This window comes from Podarcis erhardii, assembly GCF_964252035.2.
Source record: "Podarcis erhardii genome assembly, chromosome: 4".
Lineage (NCBI taxonomy): Eukaryota > Metazoa > Chordata > Lepidosauria > Squamata > Lacertidae > Podarcis > Podarcis erhardii.
This window is the reverse complement of record NC_138508.1, coordinates 75,606,991-75,623,104: the sequence shown is the minus strand read 5'-3', so window position 1 is coordinate 75,623,104 and position 16,114 is coordinate 75,606,991.

Genomic DNA, 16,114 nt, shown 5'->3' with positions numbered 1-16,114 from the left:
TAAAACCTTCTATTTCCGCTGGAGACTTAATTAAGGAATGATTCCCATTAGAAATACCTGGTTCAGCCACACACACAAATGTATTTTTAGGTAATTAGCTCAGATCTCAAATCTCCACTTCGGAGTTTTCTTTCCAGCAGCCAGCAGGGTAGCTAACTTGCTCGTGGGGTTTTTTTTGGTGTGTGTGTTTTTTTTAATAAGCAGTTATAGAAAATGGATACTTTGTTCTCCTGTTCTTTAGCTGTGTAGTGCTTCTAATTATCACTGTGTAGCTAGGAGGAAGGTAGGTTCTGGAACGGCTCAGGTAAATTTCTCGTACTTCTCATTCCAAGCTGTATTCAGTTTTTATTCTGCAGTGAACCTCATTTCCTAGTGTTTATTGCCAGGATATAAACCATGTGGCGCTCCTGAAGAGGCTATGGAGCCTGGCCCTTTGCCTAGCTTGTAATTGCTTGTCAGGGAGTACCATGGATAAAGGAAACTGATGTAAATTAGGCCACTGTTCCCCCAAACTTCTGATAGCTGCAGCACACTTTCTTTTTCAGGTTGCTGAATTAAAAATAAATTATCCACCCATCCCTATGCACACCCTTTTAGAGTGTGTCAAGATAAGCACTGGCGTTGCATTGGGATGGAGGAGAGATCGATCAAGTTCACAGTTCAAGGCAAATCTACCTAATTCATACTTTGCGAAACAATACACAGATCACGCTTTGGAAAACACAGTTTCCCTGCATTTTGCAATGCAAATTCTCCAGCTGAGCAACGTGTACAAAAATTCCTGTACTGGGGTGAAGTGTGCCTCAAAATACATATATTTGTGAGAATTACAGATGAGCAAAAAGCATCAGGGAAACTGCTTTGCTAAAATGCGTATGTTCGGCAAAAATGCATACATTTCTGAATTTCAGAGAAATGCGCACTCAAATTTTCAAGGGATTTTCTTTTTTTAAATAGCCGTTTTCTGCAAAACACGGAGAACTGAAGACTGGAAGAATGAGAAGCCGAAAGAACCCAGATTGACTGATCTTTCCATTCCCACTGTCAGCTCTACCAGAAGATGCCAGAGACTGAATCTGGGAAAATCTGCAGGCAAAGCACAGATGTTCTAGCAGTGGAATCAACATCTTATTCTGTTTTTCCTTAGGGGAAGGAAAGCCAGTATCTTCTCTCTAAACCAAGTAGGCTAGCATTCCTCCATCTCCAGTAGTAACACTTAAAGAGAGAGAAAATTGTACTTGAGGGGAGCTCATTAGGATACTCGTCGCATCTAAGGCTGAGCCCATGGGCTGAGCCCACGTCTAATAGGCCAGGTATACACAGGTAAGCTGCCTGCTCATCACCATATTGGCATCTGTTGTGGTCCTCACAGCTACTCCCTGCCTCTTTCTTCTTCTTCCCTGACAATCTAAGCATGTCTTTTACAAAACAATTCCTTTTTAGAGGCTGCCATTCTGTGTTCCGTACTTAGTGTGTTTTGTATGAAACTGACAAAATTCAGATTCCTTCAAATTCTGTCCACCAGCACAAAAAGCTTGAATGCACAGTGGTACCTCGGGTTAAGTACTTAATTCGTTCCGGAGGTCCGTACTTAACCTGAAACCGTTCTTAACCTGAAGCACCACTTTAGCTAATGGGGTCTCCTGCTGCTGCCGCGCCGCCAGAACACAATTTCTGTTCTTATCCTGAAGCAAAGTTCTTAACCCGAAGCAATATTTCTGGGTTAGCAGAGTCTGTAACCTGAAGCGTATGTAACCTGAAGCGTATATAACCCGAGGTACCACTGTATTAGTTATGTGGTGGTTTTTAAAGAGCACGCACTGAAATGAATGCATTTGGGATGCCCTTTCCCCTTCTAACTTCCTTAATAATAAAGAGAGAGAGAGAGACAGCAGAACAGAGAAACTCAGCCCATTGTAAGGGCCTGTGTGGGGCTTTACTCGGGTAGAGTTTCTGACAGAGAAGCATCAGATTATGGTACCAGCTTGTTGTGACCCAACCCTGTTAACAACTAGTCTGCCAATTGACTGAATGGAGGATGGGAAGCTACTGAGGAAGACCCTCAGTCCATCAAGCTCAGCAGTGCACACTGGCAGCAGATCTCCAGGGTTTCAGACCAAGAGGCTTACCTGGAGATGCTGGAAATTGAACCTGAGACCTTCTGCATGCAAAGCCAACGCTCATGGTCTGACCCACAGCCCTTCCCCAAAAGTGTCTGCTCTGCTCAGGGGTACCAACTGGAATAAAATAATCGATCACCTGACGCAATGCATGCACACCATTTGAATGGCAATGCCTATCTGACTATGCAGAATTAGATAAACTAACAGGAAGGATTCGAAACCGGCGAGACCAGAAATTCACAGAAGACTGGAGTAAATTTACGGACTATTTGGAAAGTAATTGTGAAGAACAGACAATGTTTGTAGGGTTGCAAGAAGTTTTGTGAGGAGTATTAGAAGTATTGTAAAAATGGACAAGGGGGGCATGATTTGTTAAGAGATGTAAAGGCAATATAAAGTTAAGAAATACATAAGAAGTGGTTAAAACAGTGGATCATCAGAGGTGCTGATGGAAGTCTAAAAAGATTGTATAAGTGATAAGTTTTGTGGTACATTTTATAATTTATATGTTAAAATTAATAAAAAATATTATATAAAAAATGAATGGCAATGTGTATCAACTTGTGAGGGGGCAGCCCCTCAAATATTTTATGGGGGAGCGTGAAAACCCCTCGGCCCCTAGCAGTTGGCTCCTATGCTCTGGGTTAAGCTACACGGTGAAGAATTTGGCTTACTTCTGCCAGTCTGCTCGACAGTTTATGATGCCTTTATTCTGGCTTTCAACTGGTTCGCTGTAAGTCTTTCGCTCCCCCTCTTTCCCTTAAGATCAATGTTAAATATAGATTGCCCATCTGCAGCAGGGAAGGGTGAGCACGTGACTTGTTAGGGACACATGCAAGTATTCTTGGCAATTGACTTCCCGCTCCAGGAAAGCACACCATCTGTGGTAATGGAAAGGATCCAAAAGGGTGTGCATGATAGGGGACCCAAAGGAGCCCACGTCCGTTTGCTTTCTGTGGTGGTGGTGGTGGTGGGGAAGGTGCCCCTCCGCGCCTCCTGCTACCTTTGGTACCTCCTTTAGCACGCCAACTGCAACGACCGTTTCCCTCCTACTGCTGCGTTAACAGTCAGCTCAGGCTCAATGTCTTCGCGCTGCCGAGGAATTTCCTACCAAATCATAAACTTTTTTTTTTTGCAACCTTCTGTTCCTGCTAGATTAAAATGTCTCCAAAGTCCTTGACAAACCCTAAATCACCAGCACTGAGCTGTGAACATTTTTCTGCTGAGACTTTACTATTAATATCCCTGCTGCCTTATTGGGATGCAGCTGAAAAAGAAGCCTGGCTGTATTTTACAGTTATGGTCTGCTTCTTCTCCCCTCTTTGAAACGAAGCAGATTTTGTAAAGCTTCTGACTTGAAAAACTCTTCCTGCCCAGCAGCCTTCGTGTCAATTAGCAAGCTGATTTTGGGCGTACCTCATTTGTTTTCAAATTTGTTTCTGTTAATGGTTATTTGTTATATATTATTAGGAAATTATTAGGGACGCGGGTGGCGCTGTGGGTAAAACCTCAGTGCCTTCGGACTTGCCGATCCCATGGTCGGCGGTTCGAATCCCCGCGGCGGGGTGCGCTCCCGTCGTTCGGTCCCAGCGCCTGCCCACCTAGCAGTTCGAAAGCAGTTCGAAAGCAGTTCGAAAGTTCAAAGTGCAAGTAGATAAATAGGTACCGCTTACCAGCGGGAAGGTAAACGGCATTTCTGTGTGCTGCGCTGGCTCATCAGATGCAGCTTGTCACGCTGGCCACGTGACCTGGAAGTGTCTGCGGACAGCGCTGGCTCCCGGCCTATAGAGTGAGATGAGCGCACAACCCTAGAGTCTGGCAAGACTGGCCCGTATGGGCAGGGGTACCTTTTACCTATTAGGAAATGAACACATAGGAGAAAATCAACAACACTACATTTATATCCCACTTTTCTTCGCAGGAGCTCACCCTGTTTTATCCTCACAACTACCCTGTGGAGTAGGTAAAGAGCCAGTGATTGGCTCAAATTCACCCAGTGAATTTCATGGCTGAGTGGCAGCCGCACCAATTCTAGGGGGCTGAGTCCTCTACAGCCCACCAATGTCTTCTGGGATGGGGCACAGCCCCCCCCCAATATTGGCTCTTCTGGATAGGCTGAGAATATTTTCTCCTAAGTCATGGGGTCACCAAAATGCATGAAAAGGGACCAGTTAACAGGAAGAGATCAAAGGGAAATGGCGGCAGCTTGATTCAGAATTGATCACAGCTGGACATAGGTGAAGTGATAGAAATGAGGAAGGCATAAGGGAGCTATGGAAACCAGTATAAGGCGTAAACCAGTGGTTTTCAACCGGTGTGCCTCAGCACCCTGGGGTGCCTTGAATGATGGTCAGGGATGCCATGGGCAACCCTGTCCCTCTTTGCTTTCCTCTGATGCCCTCTTGCACCTCTGCCTTACAAAGACATGCACAGCTGTTTATTGCAGCAGCTCTAGCTATTCTGCAGGCGAATGGTGCCTCTGGAATGTACCTCTATTTGGGGCAGGGGGCGCAGCTCAGAGGCCGGGGCAGAAGCAGCAGGTGCCTGGACTACTCCCAAGGAGAGGAGAGAGGAGAGGAGGGTGAGGGAACACTCCACAAGGGAGGGTGTTGGAAAAAAGGGTGAGAGGCTGCCAGCTTTGCAGGCAAGGGGTGACATAACTGGGCTCCTGAGCCCCACAGGGGTGCTGCAGAAAGAATGTAGTTGGCTAAAGGAGCCATGGACTCAAAAAGGTTGAAAACCTCTGGCATAAAGGACTGGCCAGTTTCCTAAATGACATGTTTAACACAATTTAGTCTCAATCCCCATATAGAAGGTAATTTTCATTTCCAGAATGATACGTGAATTTTGGTCTGTTTCTAACAGGCACAAACAAATTTGTTTTTTAATATAAGTAGGTGCACACTGACCAAACTGTGGGAGGCAGTGGAAGACAGGAGTGCCTGGCGTGCTCTGGTCCATGGGGTCACAAAGAGTCAGACACGACTAAACGACTAAACAACAACAACAAAGGTGCACATGCGATAAGCTGAACAGGGATAGGGATAGATAACATGGTACCCTTCAAATGTTGATGTACTCCAGCTCCCATCAGCCCCAGCCAGAGATTATGGGAGCTGTAGTCCAACGGCATATGGAAGACACCACATGGGTTACCTCTGCTGTGAAAGAATGATGGCTTACCAGACTAATGCCAAGTTCAAAATTATTTCTAAGCCATTTCCTACCCCCCTTGGAAATCAAGTAACACAGGGCATTGTATCTTCCCAGGTAATAAAGACAAACCAGCCAGATTCTCCCTTGGGTGTATTGTGATCAGAGCAAAAGTGGGGGAGAACGAACACCTCTGTGGGAACATGATGTGTGGCATGGTCCCTCCCGCCCCCGCTTAGCGACTCCATTCTGCCGAGTTTCTCAAAAGCCTGCATATAACCCACTCACAAAAAAAGATGCCAGTTCAACCTCTTCTTTTTAATGAACTCTTTGTTGTGGCTTAGTCTAATGCAATCAATAACAAGAAAAATGGCCAAATTCCATTATAAACAAGTTATACAACATCTCCCTCACATTCTTCTTCATTGTGTTCCAAGGCCAGGCCCTGAGTAAGTTGTAGCTGCTGAAATAAACATGGTGATGGAGCACGGAAAATAGAGGAAAGAGAAATAGCTCGAGAGTTCAGGTTAAATAACATGAAATCTCACTGAAGCTCATCCTCTCTGCCTCTCCCTCCCACCGCCCAACAATGAAGTTTTTATTGAAAAGGAGAGCATTTTCACTACATACACACCAAACATTTAAAGCAGATCGAAAGCACGTAACTCAGCCCTAGCCAAGAATCGTGGGAATTGTAGCAGGCTAAGAGTTAGGGTTTTTAAAACAACAGCAGCAGCAACAACAAATTTAACTATATAAAACTGAATATGGGTAAAACCTCAGAATGGCCTAATAATAATAATAATAATAATAATAATAATAATAATAATTTATTATTTATACCCACCCATCTGGTTGAATTTCCCGACCACTCTGGGCGGCTCCCAACAGAATATTAAAAACACCAAACACTGAAAGCTTCCCTAAACAGGGATGCCTTCAGATGTCTTCTAAAAGTCTGGTAGTTGTTCTTTTCTTTGACATCTGGTGGAAGGGTATTCCACAGGGCGGGCGCCACTACTGAGAAGGCCCTCTGCCTGGTTCCCTGTAGCCTCACTTCTCGCAGTGAGCGAACCTCCAGAAGGCCCTTGGTGCTGGACCTCAGTGTCTGGGCTGAGCGATGGGGGTGGAGACGCTCCTTCAGGTATACAGGGCTGAGGCCGTTTAGGTCTTTAAAGGTCAGCATCAACACTTTGACACTTGTGCTATGAAATGTACTGGGAGCCAATGCAGGTCTTTCAGGACCGGTGTTATATGATCTCAGTGGTCACTTCCAGTCACCAGTCTAGCTGCCGCATTCTGGATTTGTTGTACAGAGTGAGCAAGGTTTTGTGGCCATGGAGTGCTGACTAATATTGGAGGGGAAATGTAAGCCCAAGGGGGGGGGTGGAAGAGGGGTTGAAAGAGGTTTATTGACAAGGAAAGCAAAATGCAGGGAGGAGGAAGAATTGACTAGAATACTCCAGAAGGGCATCATTGGCTGGCTGGAATCCTGAACAGAAAGCACAGTCTGCACTGCAACATTTTGTTGCAATTCCTATTAATAGCATATCAAGATGTAATTAATGAAACATGCTGGGCAAGAGAAAAAGTCTGCATATCAGGGCCGATAAGAAGGCAATGGCGTCTGAATGGAGGCTACTGCAAACTTGTGATTCAAAGCCTGGGCTTTGCCAGAAGTGATCAAACTATTGGTCACAACATCCTCAGGTTCCCTGGGGCTCAAAACAATGGGGTATTTTTAAATCTCTCATATTATTGAATGGGGGAGACACAAAGCTTCATTTCTCTGAAATGAGATTCAGATTCCTACCCGAACCAAACAAGGCAGCTTCCAAAGCACTCCAGACTAACTCGGGCTGCTTTCCAAATCTTGTGGCTGGTACACGCCCCTACCTTATATTATTATAAGAATTTAGATTTCCCCTCTTAGGACTTGAAAGGCAAAAATGTCTGAAAATATTAGCATTTATTCCTGGTAGCACCTGATGGAATACAAGGCACTTCTTTCATAGGTTTAGAAGAGGAAATGGGAAGGCTCCCAGGGCAACTTAAATAGAGGCAGCGGAGAATGTTGCTCATTCACATATATTTATAAAACATTGTGGATCATTCAGAAAGTGGAAAGGAAAGTATAAGACCATCAGTGAGTTCCTTTCTTGTAGGGTATGCTCACTCTAAGCATTTGTTGTTTTAAAGCATTGTTATGTCATGAGCATTTATCAAAAGTATTATTTTAAAGCAGCAAAATATATGCACTAAGGGGGAAAATGGTATATGTTAGCGACTGCTGTGGAACTGACACTAAGTGTAAATGGATGCAAATGTGTTTGACATTTTAGATTTTATGCTACTGAATGGCAGCTGCCTTGGTTCTGGTTTCGAACAGTCTGGTGCACAGCCAATAGTGTGGAACGTGTCTCTGTGCAAGGCTAATACATCACATCACTGGGCTGAACATGGGGAGCTGGCTGTGCGTTCATATCTGGTCCAGCAATTGTGTGGATGAACGTGGCACTACAACGAGCCAAGGTTTCCAATGTATGGATCAGATCTCATTCATTTTTTGAATGAATCAGGTGTGGGAACCCTTTGGCTCTCCAGATGTTGAAGAACTGCAACTCCCATCAGCCCCAGCACGCATGGCCAATGATCAGGGATGATGGGAGCTGTAGTTAGGAAACATCTGGAGGGCCTGCACTTGCTCTGAATGTTTGAATTGGTTGTAATTTGGCTGCTCTTTGAAAGCTAAGACTCTGATTTGAGATTCACACAGTGCATTCTAGCCAAACAGTACATTGCCAACAGTAGTTTATTTTCAGTGAAAAAGGTTATTTTATTTTATTTTATTTTATATTTATCCCTAATAGCTTATGCGTGATTGATTACCTCAAACGTTAATATATCCATGGTTATCTGTTTCATCTCTATTTTACTGATTCCAATACATAATAAACAGTGTCCAATTCTGTTGAAAGGTCTGTATTGACTGAGTCTTCCATCCCATAACTAATTCTATCTGGTGATTCTGTTCATGGCCATTATATCCCAGATCTCTATTGATTGTTGGCAAACTCCATGCCTGTGTATCAGAATTCATGCTCCAGTCAGCATATACGTGACTCAAACGATCAACACAAAAAAGTAACGGTAGCTGGTTTGGCCCACAAGAAAATTTTGAAATTCAAATTACGGCAATTCGTTTATGAGGCCAATACATATATCGCAAAAAAAGTGTGCAAGCTTTTCAGTTCTCCAGAACTCTTGATCAGGCTAGATGGTAAAGCCAAGCCAGGAACCGTGGAGCCCACTCCTCCCCAGAATTTGTCTAGTATTGAAGTCCATGAGTCTGCATCTGGTCACAATATTAGAATGGAATAGGGAGGAGGCAGTGGAATTTCAAATTAAGCCATTTAGGTGCTTTTCAGGTATCAAATTGCACCAAGGCCTGTTGGAAACAAGAATAAATGTGGCTGATTCTCTGCCTCTAGAATGGCCTGTTACCCAGGTCTTCCCTTTATGTTTCACTTAAGGATGAGGACAGCCTGCAAACTATTTTGTGACATGGATTCCAGAACAACAAAACTTCTCCTTATCTGATCTTTTATTTTCTCAGGGCTGTTATCTGATATAGCTGGATTGAGCCTGCAACCTTCCACATGTAAGGTACATGTAAGGTACAACTAAGAGGCTCTCCTTTAGGCAGGATGAGATGAAGTTGGGCACAACACCATACCACTACCAAGGCAAGGACCAGGTCCATTTTTATGCACAAACCTTTTGAAGAAGTAACAGATTAAAAGGCACCGTGTTCAATGAGGAATGTCAGTGAAATGTTTCTCTAGACCAACGGTTCTCAACCTGTGGGTCCCCAGATGTTGGACTACAACTCCCATCATCCCTGACCACTGGTCATGCTGGCTAGGAATGATGGCAGTTGTAGTTCAACAACATCTGGGGACCCACAGGTTGAGAACCGCTGCTCCAGATCCTACACCAGGGATCAGCAAACTTTTTCAGCAGGGGGCCGGTCCACTGTCCCTCAGACTTTGTGGGGGGCTGGACTATATTTTGAAATAAAAAACAATGAACGAATTCCTATGCCCCACAAATAACCCAGAGATGCATTTTAAATAAAAGCACACATTCTACTCATGTAAAAACACGCTGATTCCAGGACCGTCCGCGGGCCGGATTTAGAAGGCGATTGGGCCAGATCCAGCCCCCGGGCCTTAGTTTGCCTACCCATGCCCTACACTATTTAGTCAGCCCTCCATATCTCAGCAACCCTCAAAGTGAGAGAACATTTAGAGAGGGGCACACAGTTCCAGGAAGAAGTAGGAACCTGAGATGAATGCAGCCTGTTCTATTCATCTTCTAATACTGTAGCCCAGCTGGTAGATTCCTGCATGCAAGCACAGTCTAAAACTACAATAAGAACATTGCTGGATCAGACCAAAGATTCATCCAGCCTAGGCTTCTGTTCTCATAGCGGCCAACCAAATGCTTATAGGATGCCTGCAAGCAGAACTCAAGCACAACTGTGTTGTCCCCACTTGTGATTCTGAACAAGTGGTATTCAGGGGCAGACTGCCTTTGAAAGTGGAAGGAGAACAGGGCTAGTAGTTCCCAACAGCCTTACCTTCATTGAGAAGGTTGTTGGCCACCATCACACCTTGTGGGAATGAATTCCATAGATGAACCATGAGCTGCATCAAGAAGTGCTTTCTTTTGCCTGCCCTGAATTTTCCAACATTAATCATACACAACTGTCTATATACGACGTCTCTCAGTATGTTCTCTTGAAGAACGGATCGTTAATGCTGGGTTGGGGCCACCCAGAAAGTAAAGCCAATTTTGACACACACCCGCCCAAATTCAAAAAAGGTTGTGAAGACTTGTTTATATCTGTTTTCACCACAAGCCAAATTCCTGCAAAAGCAATGGAAAAATGTTTCGCATTGTAGCATCCTGACTGCAGCACCAGTTTCCAGAAGAGTTTAGAACTAGGTTGTCAGGCTTCATCTCTCTCTCTCTCTCTCTCTCTCTCTCTCTCTCTCCCTCTCCCTCTCCCTCTCCCTCTCCCTCTCCCTCTCCCTCTCCCTCTCCCTCTGTCTCTGTGTAGCAGATGCAAAAGTTAATCGGCTTCAAAGGGTCTCGCAGCAGGGATAACCTTGTAAGTAAAGATCACTTGTCCCAATTAATGGCCAGACTTCATTTTGCAGCATTTTCTTTTCTGCTTTAAGTGCAGAAAAATGCTCGTTGCTCTATCCAATGTGAAATCACACACCTTGGGGGACCCTCCTTGAAGATCCTGTTGTCGTTATGTGTTTCATGTTTTTGAACCAACCTCAGCTAAATGCCCCAATGTAATTTCCGTTCTCCAAACTGAGAAATAAGGTCACATTATCTGAAAAGCCTCTAACATCACTGAAGCGCCACTCTCCCAATCACCGACTTCAGAGTATTCCCACTGACCTCAGTGGAAATCTTTCCAGAGTATGCTGACTTTCTTTGGAGAATGCACTCCCTAAGCCAATTCAAACAGCCGCGTCTCAGGCAAAGCTAACATGCAGCATACCTCCAGACTGTCAGGGTTTTGTGGGAGTGATTCAATCAAATTCCAGAACTTTAGATTTGCAAATTTAAAGTGGATGAAAGGGTGCTGTTATGCGGGTGCAGTCTGCAACAGCTTCTTGACTCAAAAACCACGCTTTAGTGGTGGATTTCTGCTGCTTCCGGGGTGCACGGGATGTTAGGGGAGGGCTGATATTTCTGCTGGGGGACACATCACACTCCTTTTGAGGTGGTTTGTCCACCTTTGGGCCCCACCCTGCACGCAGCTTTCATCTGTGGCTCCTAGAAGCTGTTGATATGCTAGAATGGCTGCAGCCTGGGAAATGGCTTTGACTATACCCGGTGAGGTAGTGACGTATGGAAGTGAGAGCTGGACCATAAAGAAGGCTGATTGCCAAAGAATTGATGCTTTTGAATTATGGTGCGGGAGGAGACTCTTGAGATTCCCAAGAAAATCAAACCTATCCATTCTTCAGGAAATCAGCCCTGAGTGCTCACTGGAAGGACAGATCCTGAAGCTGAGGCTCCAATACTTTGGCCACCTCATGAGAAGAAAAGACTCCCTGGAAAAGACCCTGATGTTGGGAAAGATGGAGGGCACAAGGAAAAGGGGACGACTGAGGACGAGATGGTTGGACAGTGTTCTCGAAGCTACCAGCATGAGTTTGACCAAACTGGGGGAGGCAGTGGAAGACAGGAGTGCCTGGTGTGCTCTGGTCCATGGGGTCATGAAAAATCGGACACGACTAAACGACTAAACAGCAACAAATACCTGGTGAGGGTAGTCGGTGGGTCTCAAACCCCTGGTGAGTTAGGAACTTCCCCTGCGTGTGAAGACAGGCTCTGGTGAATTGAGGAAACAAGACCCATAGTGGGTCCAACTGTCAAGAAGGTGGTTACTGCACGTGCTGTAGAGGGAAGTATGAGGCAGATGGGGCTTGTCAACCTAGCCCATCTAGGAGAAGGAAAATTCTTATCCTAAAGCTCTGCTGCTTTGTAGCATATCTTTGGGAGAAGAAAAGGCTAAGGAATAAACCCTACACAAATCCAGAGTGGAGTCCCTAAGATGATTGGAAGGTGCCTTGTACGCCTCCTTCTGGCAACTCCTGCAGCCAAGCTGGCGCCAAATACATTGTTCTGCTTTCCTTTGGGCAGCACTGGCAAGGCTGAGAGCGGTGGGTGGGTATTGCAGCCCAGGACCTCCATACACACTGCCCAGGCTTGCTCCCCGGAGAGGTCACTAATGTAATGGTTTATGGTTATTATTAGTAATTGAATTTACCGTATTTTTTGCACCATAACACTCACTTTTTTCCTCCTAAAAAGTAAGGGGAAATGTCTGTGCGTATTATGGAGGGAATGCCTACGGGTGGCATGCCTACAGATTTCCCTCCTCTAAAAACTACGTGCGTGTTATGGTTGGGTGCGTGTTATAGAGCGAAAAATACGGTATATATCGCCCTATACCAGGAGGTCTCAGGGTGGTTCACAGAATAAAATCAAAATATAAAACCACAAAATATATAATCAAAATACAGTCATACCTCGGGTTGATTGTGGTTCAGGTTGAGCACTTTCAGGTTGCACTCCGTGGCAAACCAGAAGTAACGGAGCGCATTACTTCCGGGTTTCACCGCTTGCGCATGCACAGACGCTCAAAATGACATCACGTGCATGCGCGGAAGCGGCAAAATGTGACCTGCGCACGCACAGACGCGCCATTGCGTCTTACGTTCCATTCAGGATGTGAACGGGGCTCTGGAACGGATCCCATTCGCATCCCGAGGTACCACCATAACAACAACCCAATAGCCCCCCCCCCCAGAAAACCTACCACATTTTAAAAGGGCATAGGGTGTCCATCAGGCCAACCAAAGGCCTGGTTAAAAAGGAACATTTTTGCCAGGCACCTAGAGGTGTATAATGAAGGCGCCAGGCGAACTTCCCTGGGGAGAGCATTATGGGGAACCACCGTAGAGAAGGCCCGTTCTTTTGTTTGCCTTCATCCCCAGAGACACACTCCATTGTCTCTTGAGAAAGGCAGATGCCAACAATATTCAGCTTCGGTTTGTTCTGCAATGCATCCCTAATGCTGCCATAATATAGGTGGTTGCAAGGAAACTTGCTTTCCATGAATTTCCTTAAATGAAGTTTTCTTACAATTCAAACCGTAGGGAGGAGAGAGATGGCACAGGTGTGAGTCCAGTTCACATTCTATGCAGACAGCGCTGAGCTAGATGAATCAAGGGTCTAACTTGGTAGAAGGCAGTTTCCTGTTTTGCTAACCCTTTAGAACCAAGTTCATTCCTGCTGACACAACCCATTTCCACGGGTGGCTATCTGATGCCACAGAGCAAGTTTCATGGCTGCTTATGTCTTGAAATTCCTCTCCCCATAAATCTTCCTGTTGCGACTTGCATTTAATGGCTCGTCAGACGGGGGACAGGATGTGTCCCACAGAGCACAATTTGCTGTTTTTGGAAACAGACTAACTAATCATGTGTGTCATCACCGACTTTTTTTGCTTTTGTAAAATGCCGCCCAATTTCTTTCAATAAATAATTCTACTCCCGCGGCAATATATCACTCCGAGAGCTCAGCTGGCACAAAACCCACATGGTTTAATGGAAGGGAATATAGCTACAGAATATTAAGAGTGGACATTTTAAAGATTAATTTAATTCTTCTTTGGCCACCTATTAGGGCAGTTTGCATAAAGCATAAAATACAAATATAAATAACCACATGATGCAATTCCACAATTCAGGAATAGAATATAACGTTGTTGTTGTTGTTGTTGTTAACCCGCCCATCTGACTGGGTTGCCCCAGCCACTATGGGCAGCTTCCAACATACATAAAAACATAATAATAATAATAATAATAATAATAATAATAATAATAATAATAAATTATTTATACCCCACCCATCTGTCTGGGTCCCCCCAGCCACTCTGGGCAGCTTCCAACAAAACACTAAAATACAATAACCTATTAAACATTAAAAGCTTCCCTGAACAGGGCTGCCTTTAGATGTCTTCTAAAAGTTTGGTAGTTATTTTTCTCTTTGACATCTCTTGGGAGGGCGTTCCACAGAATGGGTGCCACTACCGAGAAGGCCCTCTGCCTGGTTCCCTGTAACTTGGTTTCTCGCAGCGAGGGAACCACCAGAAGGCCCTCGGCGCTGGACCTCAGTGTCCGGGCAGAACGATGGAGGTGGATACGCTCCTTTAGGTATACTGGACTGAGGCTGTTTAGGGCTTTAAAGGTCAGCACCTTTAAAGATTAAACATTAAAAAATTCCCTATACAGGGTTGTCTTCAGAAGTCTTCAAAAAACACCATTGAAAGGGAATGGCTGGAGCAGGAAATGCTTAAGAAGTTGACCTATTGCTACCAGACACCTGATTTGTACAGCGGGCCCTCATTTCCCTTGAACCTGCCTCACACATTTCAGCGCCATCACAACTTTTTCATTTTAGAGCATGCAGGTAAGGGAGTCATGACCTATCAATGAGATGGCCCACACAAGACAGAATCAGTACTCCCAGGGTTCTGAAACAGATAGGAAGGCAAGCCATGCAAAGGTCAGGGCTGTGTGCGAGAAAGAAGGTATTGACTCAGAACCACAATCCCTCATCTGAGTGTCTCATGGTGTCTCAGCAGTGTCTTACAGCAACTGGCAGAATTTCATAATCTGGGCTTGGTAGTCAAGATGGAAGCCCCACCCCATGGAGACTGCATGTGGAGAGTTAAAGGATCTGTGCCTTTAAAAAAACAACAAACAAAAAAGCCATGGGACTTTTCTAAGCAGTGATGTTTCAGGATTTTAGGGAAGCTCTTCAGGGCTTTCTTGAACTTCTGAGTAGTCTCTGGTCATGTGGCAGGACTCCTGTGACAGTTATATCTCTTGGGGGTTCAGGAGACAAGATACAAGTTCTGTGCCGGTAGCTCTACCTAAGAAGGACTGGGGGGTGTGGTGTTGAAAGGGTTGTTTGTGGGTGGTGGGGGCCAGGGCTAGCTCAAGACACTTTGCTGCCTGAGGCAAAGGGCAAGATGGCAATCCCACATGCAGAGGGTGGCTACATTTAGTTCAGCACTAGCAGTAGGAGAGTAACTCCACAGCACCTCATGTGAGCAGGCTAGTTTAGGGGAAATGCTGCACCTCACAACTTCTGCCACCTGAGCTTGTTGCCCAATGATAGGGCCTGCTCTCTTAGGAGCTGGTCTGCTGGAATTTCCAGGGTAACTGAAAGGGAAGGGAAAGAGTGACTTTCAAAACATTAACAGCTATGAAAATATAAATCAGGAACAAACAACTTTCATGTTGTTGGGGCCTGCTCTACGCTGTAGCTAATGGTGCAGTGGTGGAAATCTATTTTGCCACACATGCTGAGCTAGGGTTTGCCCACGCTACATACGTTACAGTCATCCTCTATTCCCCAATAGTTCTGAGATTCTTACGGGCTAGCTATATTTAGCTTGCATTTTTTTCTTTTTAAAGAATGGACACTCTTTGAGCCAGAGCCAGTGCTATTTTAATTTACTTAAAGTTCATCACTCGTTGACAGAGACTCTCTCTCTCTCTTTTTTTTTTTTTTTTGCATTACTGGGATATAATCAGCTGACATGCTATAAATAAAGGTTTACCAGTGACGTGAAATGATGTTCTGGTGTTGTTTCTTCAAGGGGAATATTTGTCACGGCATTTGTAAAAGTGAGCAAGAGAGAGAGAGAGAGAGAGACTCTCTTAAGGTCTTACTTTCCACCCACCCGCCCCGCCTTTATTTTAAGTGCCACAAATAGGTCTAGGAGAATTATAGAAGCACATGGAGGACTGGAATGTCTTTAAATAGAAATACTTGTGTTCTACAACATACAGCCTTCCTCACTATTTTTTAAACCTCCTTCTGGGTTCATCTGTTTAACAGACGTTTCCTTTGGTATTGCTGAGGCATTGATTTCCTGCCATCAGCTGGAATTAAAATGTTGGTTCTTTACATGCACTTTATAAAACAAAATATTCTCCATCAACCCCTTTCCCTGTGACAAAGAAGTTTCTATAATATCTACCCACAAGTCAGTTCGATTCTGCAAAGTCCTCTCTAATGTTAACTGAAAGCTTCCTGCTCAACCCATGTTACTGCTTTCCTGCTCAGCACAATTAGCGCTAACTGAATTGTCTCTTAATTGTTGCCTGTCAGATTTTGTTACCATGGATTACAACTATTTTGTTATCAGGGAAAGAAGCCAGCATTTAACA